Source organism: Ambystoma mexicanum, chromosome 1q, assembly GCF_040938575.1.
Source record: "Ambystoma mexicanum isolate Mex_15411 chromosome 1q, UKY_AmexF1_1, whole genome shotgun sequence".
Taxonomy (NCBI): domain Eukaryota; kingdom Metazoa; phylum Chordata; class Amphibia; order Caudata; family Ambystomatidae; genus Ambystoma; species Ambystoma mexicanum.
Genome location: NC_090922.1, coordinates 282,540,995 through 282,561,583, shown reverse-complemented (window position 1 = coordinate 282,561,583; position 20,589 = coordinate 282,540,995).

Sequence of the window (20,589 nt, the reverse complement as noted above, 5' to 3'; positions counted from 1 at the left end):
ACGGAACACATTAAGTCACCCTGTGAGCTGTCCTATTGTGGGTACAGGCATGCCCCTGTACCTGTGATAGGATTTACTCCTAAAACAGTGGCACCTTGTATTCTAGGTGTCAGTAGTTGTCCAGTGTTTGCATAATGTTGTGTCTGCATTTGTTTTTTGCGACTGCCCTTGTGGTGGATTCATTTGCACTTGCATTGGTTGCTGTGCCTGTTGTATTCACGGCTCTTGTGTCTGATACACTATCTGATCTTGGGCAAACCCTTCCCTAGTTTGTGTGCTATATGGTGGATAATAAGATGTCCCTCTCTTGAAAATTGACCATTCTGTGCATTCCCTTGGCTCCCAAATATGCGTGCAATGTGCCCTGTCATCCCACAAGTCCAACATACAAGGGGAGCCGGCCTGACTAGTCCCCCTTGGTTAAATCCTCCTTCTGTGTTCTGGTTCTCTTTCTGTGCATTTTGAAACCCTCCTTGATTATTTTGGAATCCAACTCTTCCTCCTCTATAGTCCATACCTCTGCCTCACGGCATGAACCCATATACTCCTTGATCCATCGAGCACTGATTATTTGCCTGTGATGTACCCAATGCTTGTTGTATTCCTAATCCTTCTGCGTTTGTCAATAACACCCTTCCATGGCAAACTTTGAAAATTTCTTCTAAACTAATTTTGCTTCCTCAATTTTTCTAGCCTCATCTTTCTTCTTATTTTTCTACTGTAATAGCCAACAGTGATGCACTATTGTCAGCTGTATCTCAGCCCATGGTTTTGCTTCCATTCCCACTTGTTTCTTCATCTGCCTTTGTACTTGTTTGGGCAACCCCTGACATAGAATGTGGTAAAATAATGTCACTGTTTTTTCCCACGGCCCCCACGTTTCAAGTTGCCAATGCTCTTGAATGTCCTGAATGTAAGCAATAGGGTCTTCATCTTCCTTCATCTTACCTGTCATAATGGCACCCATATCTGATGTGTCAGGATACTACACCCTGAGAGCCCTCCAAACATCTGCTCTGCAATTATTAAATGGCGCTCTATCATGTGCTGTGTTTTGTGCTGTTTCACTTGAATAGCCTGCTCTCCTCCATATGTCATCAGCTCTCTACCCATGAATAGCTGCCAAGAGATGCTTAATGTCCCCTATGGCCAATGTGTTTTCTCCTGTCATGTTCTCTAATTCGTATATCGATTTCCCAGCGTCCGAAGTCAAGCTCAGGAGCTTGCACCTTAAATTATCATTATCCATCTGTGGCCATGGAATATATTGTGGTCTTGCTCTCCCCTTTTTCTAATAAGGAAAACTGTGTGAACCCTAACCGGCAGTCGGCTCCCATCCTCTGCCTATCCATGGCGGGGACAGTCGTACCTGTCTGTCTCCTTACTGGTAGCGACCTTTACCTACTCACATATGGTGGTGATTCTCCCTTCTTACTACATGATCATCCTCGGGGATGCTCTGGATATGCTAGGGAATTTGGTGTCTTACCTATGGTTGCACCAGATCCGACCATCTTACTTCCTAGCCTGTCTTCAGGCTTCCCTTGTGGGCACACGCGCTCCCTGCCTCTTCCCCAAGGAAGGATTTTCTTTCCTCGTCTGACATGTCTAGTCCCCAACTAGTGTGACCTTCATCATCTTCACCCTTATCTAAGTTCAGTCTGCTTAAGGATAAGGCTTTGTGCTTGAGAGTAAAAGTATTTTCTCATTTGCTTCACGATTGGTATATTAGGGATTGATCCCCCTTCCCTCGGCTGTCAGACTTGCAGTCAAAAGATTAGGATGCAGCGAGTTGACATGTAGTGTAGATGGGGAAGCCTTCTCACCAATGTTCATGTCTGATGGTAATATGTAACAACCAGACTGATCAATTAATGGAAAGACAGGCGACAGGAGACACAGGATACACAGGCTCTGCAGAGCGCGATGCAAACGTGTAATTAGGCACCCTCACACTGAAAAGCAGAATAAAGCATGTCAGTGTTAAGCAGCAAAGCATAACCAGTGAGAACAGATGGTAAAACCCCACTGACCTGGATGTCTGGACAGGCCAGAACAGAACAAGGTCAGGAATACAGAGATGTGCAGCTCCGGGTCTCTACTGAAACGAAAAAACCAGGGATTCAACAAAGGATTGGAAAGAGAGCCAGGATATACAAGGACACTAAAGGTGTAATCTTACCATCTGAAGGTCCTGTCACTTGGGGATAGCTTGATGTGGAAATGCAGAAAAACAAGGCAGCGCAGGAATATCCAATATGAAGCAAGAAATGAGTCTCTACCTCACTCACGACAGCACGAGAATGCCTAGAGTCCGGGTACACACGTGGAAAGTCTCTAGGCCGGGTACCCAAACAACAAATCAAGGTCCAAATATCCCAAAATCCAAATGTCACCAAATCAGAGGGCAAACAATGCAGAAAAAACAGCAGGCAAGAGAAATCCAGAGGGCAGTCCGAAGTCAAGAAGGGAGCTGGCGGGGAGGCCCTGAAGGGTTGATCCAAGCAGGTCATAGGCAGTAATTGTCAGGCAATCCGTAGAAGACAAAAACCAAGGAAAAAGGGCAGGCTGAAGGGAAAAAGGGAACAGAGAAGGAGGAAAGGGAACGGCCAGGCCAGGGAAGAGGCACAAGAAGCAAAAATTCCTAGGAAGTCAGAAATAACATCACCAAAACAGTTCAGAAGCGAAGTCACGTGACCTGGCGTAGCATTGGTCTACGTGAAAGGCTGTACATGTATAAGCGGAAAACGAACTTGCGAACGCTGTAAACCAGATGACGAAGTGACAGGTGTGAGAACGCTCGTTGAGGGTTTCAATCTCCCTGCAGCAGATGCACAAGAGCAGAGTTTGACATTGGCTTCTAGATCTGCTACCTTCTTTTAATTCTTGATAGGCCTTATCAATCATGTCTCCGATACTTCCTATATCAAAGTTTTCTGCTTCCAATACTACTCTAGATGCCGCTGACATTGCTCCCTTTGACAGAAGGAACTCTTTGATTCTGTCCCATCATATTGCTGGGCTTGTCCCTACTGATTCCTTTCGAATGAGGCTAATATCAAGGTCCCGCTGTCTCCTTTTTCATTCTAATTCCTCATCTAATTACCTTTATTTTCACGCCTCCCTTCTTATTCTCTCATCCTCTTGTCTTCGATCTTCTCTCCTCACTTCTGCCTCCCTTTCTTCCTCCTCTCTTTGCCTCTGTATTTGTTTGTCCCTTAATTCCTGTGCTTCCTCCTCCTCTCTTCCTTTCTCTTTTATCCCTATCTTCTATTGCTCTATGCCTATTATCAACTGCTTTTTCTACTCTAAATGCTTTTTGGAAGTTTTTGGCTGCATTGTAAATTTGAGGTGTTTAAGAACAGACGAAATCAGTGACTCACCCCCTGAAGTTTGCTTGAAATAAACCTCTAATGAGTCTAGCAATTATTGTATAGAATTCCAGAAAGAATAATTATTTGTTATTCCTATTCTTTCTTATTTAGGGTCATTGCTCAAAGAGATACACATATGGAACCCCCTGTTTTTTAAGAGGCCTGAACAAGAAAGCCAGCCATTCCAGAAACAAACAACCACATGGCACTGGCTACAGCCCAGGAGCTTCAATTTAAAAAAAAAAAAAAAACTACAGGGGTAGCAAGGGAGATCATAGGGGTAGCAAGGGAGACCTCAGGTGTCGCAATTGCGACCCCTCGTAACCCCCAAATAACGTACCTGAATGAGCTTTGCCAGATGCGATCTGTTGCACTGTGCCAAAACCTTCCTTTCCTCAAGATACCTTCAAAAATGAAAGTAAAACTTTTAACTGCCTTTCGTCACGGCAGCCTCTTCTTACCACTGCCTTCTTTATTTTCTTGTTTTTTCTTTTTATAGCATCTGATTCCAATTAGTGGGTATAAAAAATTGAAGTTGGGGTCAACACATTACATCATTTGAATTATCAACCCCATTGATCCCTTCCAAGGCCTCCTTTGGAATTTCGGTGTTGCTGGTACCTTTTGGCAGAAATATTTTCTATATTGTAGGTTTGCCAATATCACTTTGATGTTTTTTTTTTCTTTAACTAGTTGTTTTTCTTCTCCAAAGGCTTTCCTCTACAGAACCACATCTTTGGGAATATAGCTAAAGGCATGCCTCCATACCATACTTGCCCTTTCTCTCTAGCTGCTTTAAGGACTTTTTCCTTGGCACTCACATTTGTTAATACCAATATTGTTTGACAGGGTCTGCTTGGATTTAGTCTCCCAACCCTGTAGGCAAAATCCACTTTTGAAGCTTGCAGGGTGTCTGGGCCATATACCTCTGCCAGCATTTTTAAAACATGTTTGTTGCTTCGCTCGGGCCTATAACTATGGGCCCAGGGCATTACCTGAGTCGGTAATGCCCCTGCCGCTTGGGGCATATTGCTTTAGTGTATGTTTGTCAAAGCCACTGGCAATGTTATATCTCAGAGGGAGAAGGTTGCTGAAATGCCAAATGCCATGCAATTTACTATGTTATTTTCCTATAAGTTAAGCAGTGATTTGTCAGTATATTTTTGTCTGGCTTCAAGATCTGCGTAAATAATTATAGGCTTTTTGGATGTTGACCAAAGTAGACCTAAGAGATAAGTGTAGGCGCATGACTGGGGTATCCCCGTCTCTGGGTTACCATCTTAACCTACCTCTCATCTGAATGCTAGGTAATATTTTTTCTCGCCTCAAACCTGTGTCTGTCACTCTCTTCCTCAGCCTAACTCCAGCACTTCACCCATCATGGTCACATACTGAGCACAGCAAGCCATACCGCCTACCTGCAGTTAACAATGTCCAATGTTGCTGGTCCTTAATCTATGTATGCCCACTTATGTATTGTCCCTGGTGACTGTTCCATTTACTCCCTTCCAAAAGCTGTTCAGAATGTCCCTCAAACTCACTGCATTGTAAGAAGCTCACTGCTTTCTGTCCAATCAGATTTATTATCTACTGTATGTTCTTTTGTGATCAAAAGAGCATTGTTCCTCCAGTATTTAAATACATAAATAAATATATAAATATAAATAAATAAACATTCATGCAACACATGACGGGGGGAACAGTCTGGTGCCCTCTCAACTCTCACTCCCCAACTCTGGAATAGGGCTGGCTCTGGGTTCCACCATTTCATGCCTCTGCCCAAGTTTGGATGGGGTCACCCCTGCCCCCCGCTTCTCTAGGTCCAGTCCTGGACCCGGTCACATATCTCCACCCCATCTTCTGAGTTCCCCTCCTTATCTTTCTGCCAACTATGTAACTTTTCTATGATTATTTTCTGGACCTTCTCTCCTGTCAGGCTTCTCTGCTCCAAGCTAACACAGAGAGTTCGACACAGAGCTATTTTCGACAATGGTAGGGGATGTGCTCTGTCTTGCCATAGGCATAACACCTGCTTGGTTTACCCAAGTGGGTATTACTGGTGTTTTACAGCCTTGTTGTTTATATCATAGATACTCAAGCAATACCCTAAATATGGGGAACTGGCTCTTCAACCTCTGATTCTTTGGAAGATTCAGGATTACAGTCACTTTCCAGCTGCATATTGTGTCCTCCACCTGGATTGGGGCCCTTGCCATTCTGTAAGTCATCTAGTCTCAATGCATAAAACAAGTCACAGTGTTGTTCTCTGCCCGGGAACGGGGCAATGATGTCAGTTCCAGACGTGTGGTGTTGATGGTGCTGTCCGAGTCATCTCCCTCTGGACCGGAACCGGCACCTGGAAAGCCTTTCCAGACAGGTCACTCTGGGCATAGAGATGATAATAGACCATCTTGTGGTGCTAGTTTCGATTAATGGGTAGGCTAGGCACACCATGTCCTCTGTCTTCCTCTTGATGTTGTATGGTAGGTCAAAGTCTTCTCCTTTAGACCACTGCTGTAATAGTACAGCCTTGAGTTGTGCTATTTTATTTCTGGGAGGGACATTCATCTTCCAGCCATAGTGAAAGGGTTTTGTTCTCCAATTTCATGCACCTCCTGGAGTTGTATTGACTTAGCTGATTGTACCTTCATGGTTTTAGATGGATGACTCTAGACTCTTGGCAGCCCATTAAATCTTTCCCCTGGGTTCTCCTTAGGATTGGTCTTCCCATCACATGTATGGCCTTGTCTGGTTGACAATCTGCCCTTTCCCCTCAGGGTCCGATTCTCAAGTGCATGTACAAATAGACAAGTGTTTTTCTATGGAGGACCAACACTTTTCTTAAAAGCACCATACTCTCTATCTAACAATGTGGCAGCTGGGCATCTCATCACCTGATTCTGATGTGCGTGCACAAATAGAAAAGTGTTGTTCCACAGATGAGCACAATATAATGTTACACTAATAATTTGAGTGGGCATCAAAGCTTCTGCTTTTGTATGTGCCTGACTTACTGCCAGACAATGTATATAGTGACCATCATTAATTCAGGGTAGACTCTACAAAGACATTCTCCTCTGTAGATCCCTTTTTTGCATGTTAAAAAAAGCAGTTATAAAACGGCACATGTGAGCTGCCGGTAACACGTATAGACAAGTTTTATTGTAAAAGCGTGGCTTTTCCCTGAATGGCAAAACAATCTTTCTAATTTACTGAAGGCTCAACAAAGACTGTATTACATGAGGAAAGTGGAAGCCTTTTTAAAAATTCTTTATAAGGACACTGGTGCACACATTGCTTCCACAACAAAAGAGTGTATGCGCATTTCCAATCCTTCCAACCACCTTAGAATGGTGGTGCTGGAAAACTGGAGGGGGCAAGGTCAGCTTTCGCCACAGTCAGAATCAGGCCGAAAGCCTCATCTTTTCCATGTGTCTGATTTACTGCCTGACAACAAGCCCAGTGACCGTTATTAATTCAGGGCATGTTTTTTTGTAGAGCCGTTGATTTGCATGATAAAACAAAGGAGTGGAAATATGGCACCTGCGAGGCATCGTTAGCTTTTCTACACACGTTCTACCTTTAAAAGCTAGGCTTTTCCCTGGATGTCATGTCAATACCCCTCTTCCGAATTTACTGAAGTCTTAGTGAGAGTTCAGTAAATAAGAAAAGTGGCAGACATGTATAAATACTTGTAGGACACTGGTGCACACGTTGCTCCCACAACAAAAGATTTTACAGGCGTTTGAAGCTGGAAATCACGAGCCCCCTCCTCCAATCCTTCCATCCATCCTCAGAATGTCGGTACTGGAAACTGCAGGGGAGAATGCCTGATTTCCAATCCAGATTTTGCCAAAGCTCAAAATCGGGGCCCATCTTCCCAAACTACTAATTGGTAGGCGGGGTCATGAGGGTTCATATCCATCACTCTGTGTCATGGTTTTCAAAGTGTTTGTATGCAATCACTCTCAGCGGCCTACGGCGTTAACTGATATACTGCTGTGGAAAATGACCTACCCAAATGTGCCAATGTATTGTGCCTCAATAGTGAATGTGTTATCTGTATGCTAATTTGCTTGATTGCTTGATTTCTCTTCCCCCTTGGGTATGCTATTGTTTTCTTGGTATCGAAAAGACACGCCGTGTTAAAAAGCATGCAGGTGTTTTGATGCATCGTTTGCTGACACATAAAAACAGTTTCATTATGTTAAATATCAAAGGCTGGTAATAAAAAGGCTGTTAAATTATACTGAACAAATGGTCCAGATGATGCGCGCTCTGTCACTCAGTGACACATTTACAGTTACCATAGTGACAATGTTTCATGTGTTGCTTAAGTTGCTGTACCTATTATGATCATGGGAAAAGTCATTTCTGGAGAGAGTTATTCATCCCTATGACAGCTGGAGTGCTCCAGATTTACATCACCTGAGGTGTTCACTTTGTTGAAGAAGCTGTGATAGAAATTCACTGTAAGATAGCGACAACTCTTGCTCTTCACCATCACTCTACACTTTGTCAGGACATGGGATGTCAAACCGTTCCATCGTGTTCTCCCAACTTGATCTCTCTAGGTGCCTGATTCCGAGCTCTAGGTGAAATATAAAATGTGTCTTTTCATGAGGCAACAACCTTTTTTTTTTATGTGCCTCATATTGTATGCCAAAATGTAGATCAATACAGTGTTCTGCTTGGGTTCATGCTTACTGGAAACCCCTGCAGGAATTAGTTTACCAGATGTGATATTCACCATCTTGACCACGGACCTCCCTTGAATGCATCTTCTCAGATGAACAGCAGCTATGTGCATGTAACATACATGAAAGACTCATGGAGAGGGACCATATAACCTTTTTCATGAATAGCTCTCTCTGACACCCTCCTAGATATCCATAGCAGGCCTGTGGGATACTGATGTCTGCTGGAACTGCATTTCTGTTTAAATGTGCAATCTTTGATATAATACGGCATGGTATTTGGAGGACAGTTTTCAGGATTACATGGGTAATCCTTCTTGTTATCCCATAAGAGCAAATTTCTGGCTAAACGGTGTCCCAGTTATCCTATTGCAGTACATTGGCTTATGTTTAGTACGTTGGTCTATTTCGGGTATAGGTCTGTTATTTGTGTATGACCTAACCCACCAAGGTCATGGCGCCTGGTTACTCTGACGTATTAGGTGGATAGTCTGTAATATGAGTTTGTAACCATGAGGTAGAACCTGCTTAACCCCCTCCTCTTTCAGATGAATGCTGCCTAAGCAAATTTATCATGGTTCTATGTCAGAAACTGCATAAAGACTGATTCTGGACCATCTTTTGGCCTCGATTTATGGTCAGGATGTTTTGACACGTTAGATATTCAAGAACTACAGTGGATTAGCATTAGACTCTGATATACAAACATCATGGCTGAGGATATTTTGGGTGTGACACTGATGCACCATAACTGGTTGTGATCGGTTTGGCATTTTACTTTTTGCAAATGATACAGCCCTTAAATTGGAAACTCCTAAATGTCTCCAACAGCAGATGGCTAGATTCCATACTAAATGCTGAAAAAACTAAATGGTTGAAAATCAACATGGGTAGACCCCACATTTTATATCTTCCCATTTCAATGATATTCAAATCTCGATTCACCTAGGCAGGAACATTGGAAAACTAAATAGCTAAAATCAAACTTAATTTTTATAGATATTGGCCCTCATTACGAGTCCGGCAGTAGTCGTGCCTGTAAAACTGGCAGGCTGCCACCGGATCTGTAGTGAATTAATGGCACCTAACTTGCTGGATTTACTGGGGCATTACAACCCCGGTGGTATGGTAAATCCGGCAGTGGTAATTCTGTTGATCCCCTGTCATGATGCCCGCTCCCGGGGAGCCGGTTCAAGCCCGGCATCCCCGAAAGCGGACATCCAGTCTCCAAGGAAGGACCCAGCAACCCCATATAGGGGTCCTTTGGACAGTGTCCTGGCGCCTATGGCGCCAGGCTCATAAAAGACATCAGTCCTGGCGCCATAGGCGCCAGGCTCATTATGGGAATGCTTGGGTGCACTTACCTGATGCAGACCATGCTGCAGGATCCCGGCCTTCTTGAGGCCTGAAAGGAACTACTTTACCTGTGGGACTAATTTACCATCCGGGCATGGTCGGGGAAGGATACATACCTGATTGGAGGAAGGATACATACCTTGAACTTCTTCCAAGGCTATTCAAACCCCACCCGAACAGCCACATGTGCTTCGCGTTGTTCTGCATCTAGCAGCTGGACGCTCACTGTGTCTGCTCCTGCATCCTGACTTCTGCCACGCCTGCCAGCATCCTGGATCACCTGCAAAGGAAGAGAAGAAGAGAACAGAAGAAGGAAAAGTCCTTACCTGCTAAATACCGCATCCCGGAGACATCTCGCCGACAATCCTGAAAAGGAAGACTTTAATTTAAAAGCTCATCGCGTCGATCGCTGCAGCGCCGCATTCCAATCACCTTTATAGGGCGCCTCCATGCTCAGCAGCGATCATCCGGATTTGCAGTCACGCCCCAGCGCCTAGGGAGAAAAAGACCAGAACAAAAGGTGAGAGAGACAAGGGAATAAGGAAAGCTAAATCTACATGTTAAGACTTACTTGTTGATTCATTCCTTCTTCATTTCGGGTGCGCGCCGCATCCTGGCATTTCCGGACCCCGGCCCCTAAGGGGAAAAAGAGACATCAGCGTTAATGAGCGAATGAAAAGACATTACCAAAAAACGCTCATTAAAGATTTACCTGACTTCTACAAGGATTTCATCTCTCATCTCGGGTCGGTGTCTGTTCCCCGGCATTCCGTACCCCGGCCCCTATGGGGAAAAAGACACTAGCATTAGTACATTAATGCATGGACACAAGGGGAACCTCTTATAAAAAAACTTACCTGGAAGCCAAGCAAGTTTGGTTCTCACCAATCCGAAAATCCAGTGAAGTAACTGGATACCAACGTGCCCCTGCATCAGAAGCAGGATGGAGAGCTCGTCCTCCCAGACCCTAAGGTGAGACGCTACGAGTAATCACAGAAGGGTTTCAAGGAGAGTGAGAGGGGAAAGTGGGAGGCTGATTGCATTACTCCACAGACAGTTAATCCCCTATTTTCGCCTACAGAAGGATACTTCTGCGAGCCAGACAAGCCAGATTTGGGGACCCGGTCCTGTCTGTCTTCCGAACCCTGCGCATCATCTTAGAAGAGGTCACAGCAGCGCGAACCAGGCCAGCGCCTCCGTGGGAGTCAGGTGAGCGTTACAACATCAAAGATGACATCACAAATGTCATTGATGACATCACTGATGACATCACATGTGCATTTACCTTTCATGAAAAGTCTGTACAAGGGTTTCTTATTGTAATGTTAATAAAAAAAAGTGTGAAGGATCATTGGAATAAATATTAAGGGCTAATTAGTCCATCCAGTATTCTAACATGCTCATGTAGAAACGTAGGTATTGTGTGCAGCAAACATGATGGAGATGCAATATTCATAAGCTTGCCATGTTAAATAGTGAAATGATAACTGTTTTCTTATTAGACTTTTGAATACTATGAAACATGTGATAAGTAGATAATAAAACCCACTTACTACATAATTGCATTATTACAGACACAACACAAAGAGATAACACCACATACAAATATGAGTATATACAAAGAAATTGAAGTAAGAGAAAAACAGCAGCAGTAGTAGCAAAAAGTGTTCATAAACTAACTGATTACCTTTATGCAGATAAATGATTGTTCTGTTTCAAAGCTGCTACTTACCCTATGTATATATATAACATGATGTGCCTGGACTCTAATGAAAGTAGTATGAATACAAGATATAAGAAATAGGAGCTTATATAGGGATAGTACAGTAATAAAAAAACAACAGAACTATCAGAAAGTGCTGACAGCTCTACTGATTATTTTAATGCACAGAAAGGATTGCTATCTTTCAAGGTTGTGTCTTCCCCTATGTATATGTTTAATATGACATGACTGGACCCTAAGGGAATTATTGTAAGAACATACTTGAAGGATAAGTCTACAAATATACTACCTTTTCCTCTTTGAATTCCTGACTGTTACTGAAGAAAACCATGTGGCCTAGATATGTCAGTAAAGGAAAAAATTTAGTGATGTCATCAATGACATTTGTGATGTCATTAGTGATGTCATCAATGCCATTTGTGATGTCATCTTTGATTTTTTGGGTGTTAGTCTTAGCAGTGCACGGTAGTGGCGCGAGTTATGGTTGCTTAGCTTACCATAACTGGCGAATTTCAAGGATTTTTCGGTTTTACTTGGAACCATAAAGTCCCTTTAACAAAGTTTTTTCACTGAATTTCAAAGGTTTTTAGTAGCGCAACTTAACCATAACGTCCCTTTGACAAAGTTTTTTTCACTGAATTTCATAGGTTTTTAATAGCACAACTTAACCATAACGTCCCTTTAACAAAGTTTTTCACTGAATTTCATAGGTTTTTAGTAGCAAAGCTTAACAATAGTAACTTTGACTTTATGTACATGTAATATGAAACATACTGAACAACTTCTACTGAATGTGATGTCAGCAAACCTTTTTGATGTCCACGGACATGTGCAGACAACAGTACCACTACCTAAAAAGTCTGGGGGGATATGGTTAATTGTTATATTACAACATGATAACATTAAAAAAATTCACAAAGTAGTACACATACATATTATATGTAGTAATACATAAGAAATGTAACCCATATATGTACCACACTAACCATTCATTTAAATACAATATGTTCTAAAATGGAATATACCAAGAGAAGATAAATTGGCTTCCAACATAATTACCTCACAGACACTTCCCAACTAAGACCAAGACCAGACCTACAGAGTACTCAGAACATATCTTACCTGAAATAGTAAGTGTACATCATTGTACTCATATCTTTATAAACTTTCTGTATTAGATTAAAAAAAATTTATATATATTTTTTTTTCTCACAGAAATGTCTAGTACTCTGGAATGGCTAGAGGAGCACTTCCCAAATGACGAAATGTCAGAAAATAGTGAAGCTAATGGTACACACTTTACAATATAAACCATTTGATTGTTATTATTTTATATATATTTAACATATATATTTATTTTTGTACAGAGCATACCAAAATAGAAAATATCTCTGAAGAAATTGTTATGCAAAACACGCTTGACAGCTTAAAAAAAAAAAGATTTATTATTGAGCAAGTTTAATAATTTGAAAACTTTTGTTGAGGATCATTTTAAAACAAAAACCTTATACCATTGTCCCACATGTACGTGATCCCCCTCACCATATCCCAGTCAACTATCCCCAAACCCTCTCCAAAATCCAAAATGTTTTGATGAGACTTCCATCCCTCCTTCACCTGATACCAATCATGTTGAAACCCCTAATTCTCCTGTTTTTGTTTCTGTTTCTGCCTCACCTTCTCTGTCATAAATTATTAATATATGTGAAATAAAGTTACATTTTTATATTGTGTTGTAATTAGTTCCCATTTTTTATTTTTTTAAAAACAATGTAGATGTCCGCAGACAGCACGGGTGTTCTGAAATGTTCGTAAATAAACGAAAATGGAGGTGTCCTAAAGAACACTATACCTGTCCGTACTGTTCGCCAGCAAGTTGAAACTGTTCTAAGAACCCAATTGGTGTCCTGAAATGTTCGTAATTAAACGAAAATGGAGGTGTCCTAAAGAACACTATACCTGTCCGTAATGTTTGCTAGCAAGTTAAACTGTTCTAAGAACACAATTGATGTCCTGAAAAGGTCGTAATCAAACGAAAATGGAAGTGTCCTAAAGAACACTATATCTGTCCGTAGTGTTCGCTAGCAAGTTTTAACTGTTCTAGAACACACGCGATGTCCAGAAATGTTCGTTTGATGTGTGACGCACTTTTAATTCATTCAGGACCCAAACACTGTCGGTAGAACATCAACGCGCATGCGCAAACCAATGTCCATGCATTTGGTGTCCTGCGGACAGGAGCTTCCTTCGCGGACATGTTCGCGAAGGGATCATATGACCGCACCAACGCTAATCGCGTGTTCTAAGTGCGGACACTGTTCATGTCCCCGAACAAATTAAAAGTACATTTTCGAGTAATCCACAATATTTTTCCATAAAAACTCATCATGGCACAAGTCCATCATGGCATGTCCATGAACCGCGTACAAGCACCCCTATAAAAGACCACGCCCTAGAGCTTATTCTCATTGTGTTTCTGGCTATTCTTCAGAGCACAGCTATTTCTCATGTAACTTGCTGATTACAGCATTGAGATGGCATCCCTGGCTGCAGAACTGCCACCTGGTGCTGCACCTGCTTCAGCACCACCCCCACCCCCTCCACCACCACCACCTCCCCAAGGGCCTGAAGAGGGGAACAGGAGTAAGGATGCAGAGGAGGAAGAAGAGGATGACGAGAATGAAGTAAATGAAATCCCTACTACCCGCACTAGACGTGAGTCTTGGGTGTGGCGGTTATTTTCCATTTATGGGAATGGTCCTAAGGCTCGTGCGAACCGTGTTATCTGCAATGAGTGCCAAATGATACTCAGTCATGGGAAGCACGGTTCGTACAGCTTTGGAACCATGACCATGAAGCGACATCTGAGGTCATTTCACTCTGGGCAATTTGCAAGGTTGTACCTTGCGAAGAACGTATTAGGTTGATTTCCTCTACTTCATCCTCCGTTTCTGATCCTGTCAGCACAAGGACCACCTCTGTGGGACAGCGTCTTCCTCAAGCTGCCTCACAGGCCATACAGAATTCTGATGACCCTTACCTTTCGAGGGTCATAGTTGTATGTATGTACTGTGACACAGTACTCTGCAGGGGGGAGCGACTTCGGAGTGCTTTTGAGACTATCGTCTCAGAGCACGAGAAGACCTGCTCACTACCCAAATAAACCCACTCTACATCTTCCTCTCTCAGCTCGCCCTTTCTTATCCCTGCGGTTGGTGTCCCCCCTTTACCATGCCTTACCCTCCTCTCCTAGTGTGTCGTGTCTAAAAAACTAAAATAAAATACAAAATTACAAAAATAAAAAAAATAAGGCTCTTTTCAGAGCCGCCTTTCACAGTTAAAAAATAGAAGTGAAGATAAATAAAGCAGGGCCCTTTGTATTTCTTAAAAGTCCGCGGACAGTTCACGACCCTATTGTAACCATTGCATTTTTCTCTGGGAGGAAGTGGTGGCTCTGAAAACAGCCTTTGGGAGGTGTTTGTATGTCAAAAATTATAAATACACCTACTTCAAAATGGATGCTGTATTTCTAAAAAAGGTTGCAATGCATTTTGTACATTTCTCAGAAAAATCTGATTGCCAGCATAAGTAAGATGGACTCCATCTCTGTGAAAAATGTATGTACTACGAAACATAATATTATCATTGTGAAAAGAGGACATGCCAAAATCTCTTAAAAATGCACAAACAGCCGTATTAACATTGGCCTTGCTTTTTCCATTTGTGGACCAAATGAAGAAGAACAAAGCCACATTTGTCTCAGCGCAATCTGTGAAAATATTACTTGAGAATTAGGAAACATGTCCATGACTTTCCCAAGTCCTTCTTTAATATCAAAATGCAAAGAAATTCCGGACACATGTCCTAAACTGTTCCCTCCACAATGAATTACAATTATGTCTGGATGTTGCTCTGTTTCCAAAGTAGCACAGAGAGGTAGCAAGTCCAACTACTTCATTCCACATACTCTATGCCAGTGTTCTTCTACATGTGGAAATCCAAGATCTACAGCTACTCCACAGCTTTCTGCATGCACCTTCAACCAATGTATCCTTGAATCTCCCAAAATCCAAATAATCTGTTTTCTGAAACACACAGCCATAGCTATCTGTTGTTCTCTCAGCAAAAAGAGTATCTGAGAAACTCTCTCCTGGCACAACACACCCACTAAACTTTCCTGACCAATCCCTTTCAGTGCTCATTCTCATTTGCATGACTTCTGAACCCAAAAATCCCCGGATGTAACTCCTGATGTCCGCGAACTACCGCCATGTCCGCGGACATATCGTAACATGAACAGCCCTTCTACCATTTCCACTTCACTCTCTGTACCATTCCCTCATTGGATGTAGCTAAGAAATCACATGACCATGCACCAATCACATTCAAGGCCTCTACATCTAACTGCATCATCATAGATCAGCACTGCAAGTGTACTGTGAATCTCTCTGAGTACAAGTGTCATATCATTGGCAAGCATCATCTACAAGAAATACTGGACACGTCTCCAAGATTTCTACTTGCAGCTCCATGTATATCCATATGCATGAACACAAACTACAGGTATGCATATTTTTGTACAGTACATGAACACATTTTCAAACTGACTTTTAGCTTGTGTAATCTGTAAAATTAATCTACTGTTTTTTTTTCAATTTCCTAAAATCAACTATCACGTATAAACCTTTATACTATTTACTTTCTTTATACACACACTATCAAATCATGTTAAACTAAAATTTTTGAAATGAAATGTATAGACTACATATATTCAAACAAAATTGCATGCATACACAGTCTATGTTCAAATCTCAAAAATAATACTTATACAATTATATTTATTTATTTATTTATTTTTCATTACTTTAATTTAAGCATGACATTAAGGCACTATTACCTAGAACAGCTTAGTTACAGAAATAGTGGTATTAAGTGGTACATTATGAATTTCACAAGACATACTAAAGATATTTTGTTTGTTACAGTTACTCATTGCAATACAATTTGTTCATTAAGAACATATCATATGTATTGAACTGGTGCAACGTATCTTATCTGAATTAAAAAAATCAATATCTAAATTAAAAACAATGCTATATACCAACAAAATTACTAATTTGTTTCTTTTACAATTGCAGTGAAGACCATTCTCCTGAAAAGAAGCAGCCCAGTTTGAAGAACAAAGAAGAACAAAGAATTAACCTGTTCATTTTAGAAAAAAAGTAAGTAGAATATCACCACAATATTTGTATTATTACTCAAACATACTGTAAAGTTAATTCATGCTATTTCTGTGCCTAAAAAGAGAGATAGTGCACCATTCTGTCCAAAAATCCCCATGTCTTAAACAGCGATTTACAGCCAGAATGGCCCACAAATTCCTACTTTTGGACACACAAATTACCCAACTCAACCGCTAGAATTTTCATATTATAGAACAAACAACTGTTTTAATTGTATACATTAGATTTACTATTTGTACTTCTCCACACCACTAGCTTATATTTTTCTGTCATCTGAACCTGAGTTTAGTAACATATTAATTGAAGAATACACATCCCTACTGGTTGTAGTTCCCAATGCACAATCAGACACCATTACATACATCGTCTTACTCAAACACTCATGCACACAGCACACATACATTGCAGAACACCCCAACCCATACCATCTTTATTTTTTTCAACAGACCCTAAAGAATGCCTACCAATAGTCAAGTCCGTAGAAAGCAACGCAGAAGTAGAACAAATGAAAATAAAAGTGTCCAACATAAGCATCCATCTCTAGCAGAATTTGTATAAAAAGTTGAAACAAAACAGCTAATACAGTCATTTAGTGAAACACAAGAAGTTTCAAGTACAAAAACTTTGCCTCCTCTATCAAAATGTAAAACAAACCAAAAAACAATTAACAGAAAATCAGCTATCACTACAGATAAAACTGCTTCTTTAAATTGTAATATAGTGCAAAGTAAGCATACCAAGAAAAGTATTTTAGCCAAAATATTCTGTCACAAAGTCCTTCAAAATCTTATAAAAACAGGAGAGAAATCAGGTTCAATGCTTAAAACCTATCGTAGGAAATTAATTTTGGAAGCGTTGATAGATAGTACAATTATTCTCAAAGGAAAGTTATTAATTTTAGTGTTAAACAAAATGAAACCACTAACAAAACTAATAACTAAATTACAAAAAAGACTTCTCAATAAACGAAATGTCAACAGAAAGAACTTCTTAAGTATCTGCGGAGGTCAATGGAATCACAATACGAACACAGGACCATACTTTAATGAAGAAGCATACAAACAAAACCAAACAAATACAATAGCCATACATAGCAGGGGTCGAGGTTATGAAAAAGTTAATAATACCATAATGGAACAAGAAGTACTCCTTACAAAAATATGCACTGAAAACTTAGAATTACCCCTCCATTCAACTGAATCAGAACGTCCAGTGTACAAATGGCCATGCACGTCAATATGTAACATTCCAAACAATTTTTCAAGTCTTTACGCCAATTCCTCAATCAATATGTAAAAAGCAAAGACAAAATCAAAATTAAACTACTGCAAAATATGGATACCTACAAGGACATTCATTGGCCTGCATTACAGGACCTACTTGTAAAACCACCTTCCATGATATCAAAATAATATCAACACATCATTCAACTATAAGAAATCTAGTCTATAAACTGTACTATGCTAAAAGACCTGCTTTAGTACTAGCACATTTAAATAACATTCTTCTACATGGTACAGTGAAAGACGTACTTCAAGAAATTGACTATAGCCAGAAAAAATATTTTGGAAGTGAAAGCCATTTACAGAATGAAATAGCTTTAAACCAAATTAGCAACAATTCTAACATGGCAACCTTTTGCTAAACACATACAAAAAAGAAATACTCAAATTTAAAAGTACATCAGCTGAAGTACCAAACCATGAATGTGTATGTTGCCGCAGGAATTTTCATAAAAGTAACACAAAAACTGTAGACCTATCATATAAAATAGAAGACAATGAAGATCCGAAATGGTTTGAATTAGCTCTCTACCTTGTAGCAGAAAACAAATACGAAATAAGTGACCCCTTAATACGTTGCAGTTACTGCACTACAAAACTTGACAACAACCAAACTCCTTCACGTGCTATCACAAATAATTTGGAATTATACGCACTACCAAAACCTGTACAACAACTTAATTTATATGAGAGCATCATAATTCAAACTGTACACCCATTTCAAGCAATAATACGCCTTCAACCAAAAACAGCAAAATTACCTCCCTCTGAATGGTAAAAGATATTTGTGGAAAAGTAGTTTATTTACCATTAGATCTAAAAGAAAATGTGCATACTCTAGGAGTGCAGCGTCCAATGCAGCAATCTTTAATTATCTTAGTAAATGGAGTACCTACAAAAGACAAATAAATATGGCAACAGCTGGTAGATTTACATAAAGTTAGACAAGCCTTACAATATCTTAAAGAGACTAATGAATATTACAAAGAAATTAATATTGAAGAAAACTTGAAAGATACAACTGAAATAATTCAAGAAACACAAGAAGCTGGTCAATTTGAGCTACTATATCCTGCTACTATATCAGATACTTTAGACCATTATACAATTCATCCTTTGCACTCTAATGACACCATAGAAGATGCACTGTAAACATACCAAATGCGTCAAACAAAAGGATCACCAATCAGCATATGGGAAAAAAGTATAGAAGCACGTGCTTTTCATCTACTCTTTCCTGCTGGCAAAGGGGGAAGGTATGATGATAGACCTATTCAAATATCAGCTTCAGAATACCGTTCATTACGGATGTATTCTGAAGATCACAGATTCAGACAAAATGTGGCATACATATTCCACCTACTCTTTGAAAGTGAACTAGCAACTTTATGTTACGGAGTTGCACACATATTAAAATCAGAATCACACTTTCAAAATATGAAAGCTGCACAATTATTACAAAAAGTGCATCAAAAGGATCAGGTTTTACAATCAAATATTACAAATCTATTAGCAAATATGCGTGGTACTAAAGAGTACTGGTTTCGACGTCATGGAGATGTACGTTGTATGATCAGAAACCTTGGCCCACCCACTTGGTTTGTTACATTAAGTTGTGCAGAATATGCATGGCAAGATTTACATGATTTCCTACGCATATCAAATAAAAACAAAACAAACATAGATATACTAACACCAGGAGAACTTTGTTCTTTGGATCCTGTTAATGTTTCAAGATATTTTCACCATCGCTTCATTGCTATGCTACATTTAATTTGTACTAAAACTGTTCCTCCCCTTGGAGAAGTGCAACACTTCTTTTTGAGAAAAGAATACCAAGCCAGAGGAGCACCACATATCCACATGCTTTTATGGATTAAAGATGCGCCTAAATTTGGTCAAGACATTGAAGTTTATTGAAAAATATGTCACTTGTGAAATTCCATCAGAATCCACAAATAGTGATCTTCATGCACAAATTTTACAATTTCAAAGACATAAATGTGGCAGATATTGTCGTCGCAAATACAAAAACAAAGGGAAATACTACACCAAATGCCGATTTGGTTTCCCTAGACCAGTTACAAATGCAGTTAGACATAGGGCCTGATCACGACTTGGGCGTTGTTGTCACTGCCCCCACAGGTTTAGCTGCCTACAACATAGGGGGTGTCATTTTGCACTGATTACTACTCCTGCCAGTAGAACACCAAAACAAATTAGACTATTACAAACTTTCTACAGAAACTGCAATGTAACTACGCAGAGTATTGAAACAAATGAAAATGCTTCTAATAGATGAAGTGAGCATGGTGTCCAACATAATGTTGGCTTTGATTCACCTCAGATTACAAGAAGTACTCAAAACAAACTATGAAGAGCTCTTTGCAGGAAAACACATTATTGTTTTCGGAGATCTTCTTCAATTGACAGCAGTAAAAGGTGAGCCTATTTTTAAAACATTAGGACACAAACTCTGCCGTAAAACTGTTGGCAGCATTGGAAATGTCAACTTTGACAACATTTCCAATACAGAGAATTAACAGAAAACATGCGGCAATCTGCAGATTTCACTTCTGCCAACATCTTAAAAAGTATCAGAGTTGGTATACTCTCTAAAGAAGCAGAAACAATATTGAAAACCCGGCAAATTAATGCACTTTATGGCGATAATGCATGTGCTACAGATGTTATGGAACAATTAGCCCACAAAAATGTCAATTGTATGGCCTTAATGCCAACTCTTGCAAGCTGTTTCAAATTCAATGAAATAATGTTAAGTAAAGAAATGCAACCAATAATGGAAATTAGCGCCACAGACAACCTAGATGTACATGGTATGACACTACCTATGTGTGACCAAGCCACAACAAGACTAATAGTTTAGAAAAATCAATCTCAAACACAGCAGGC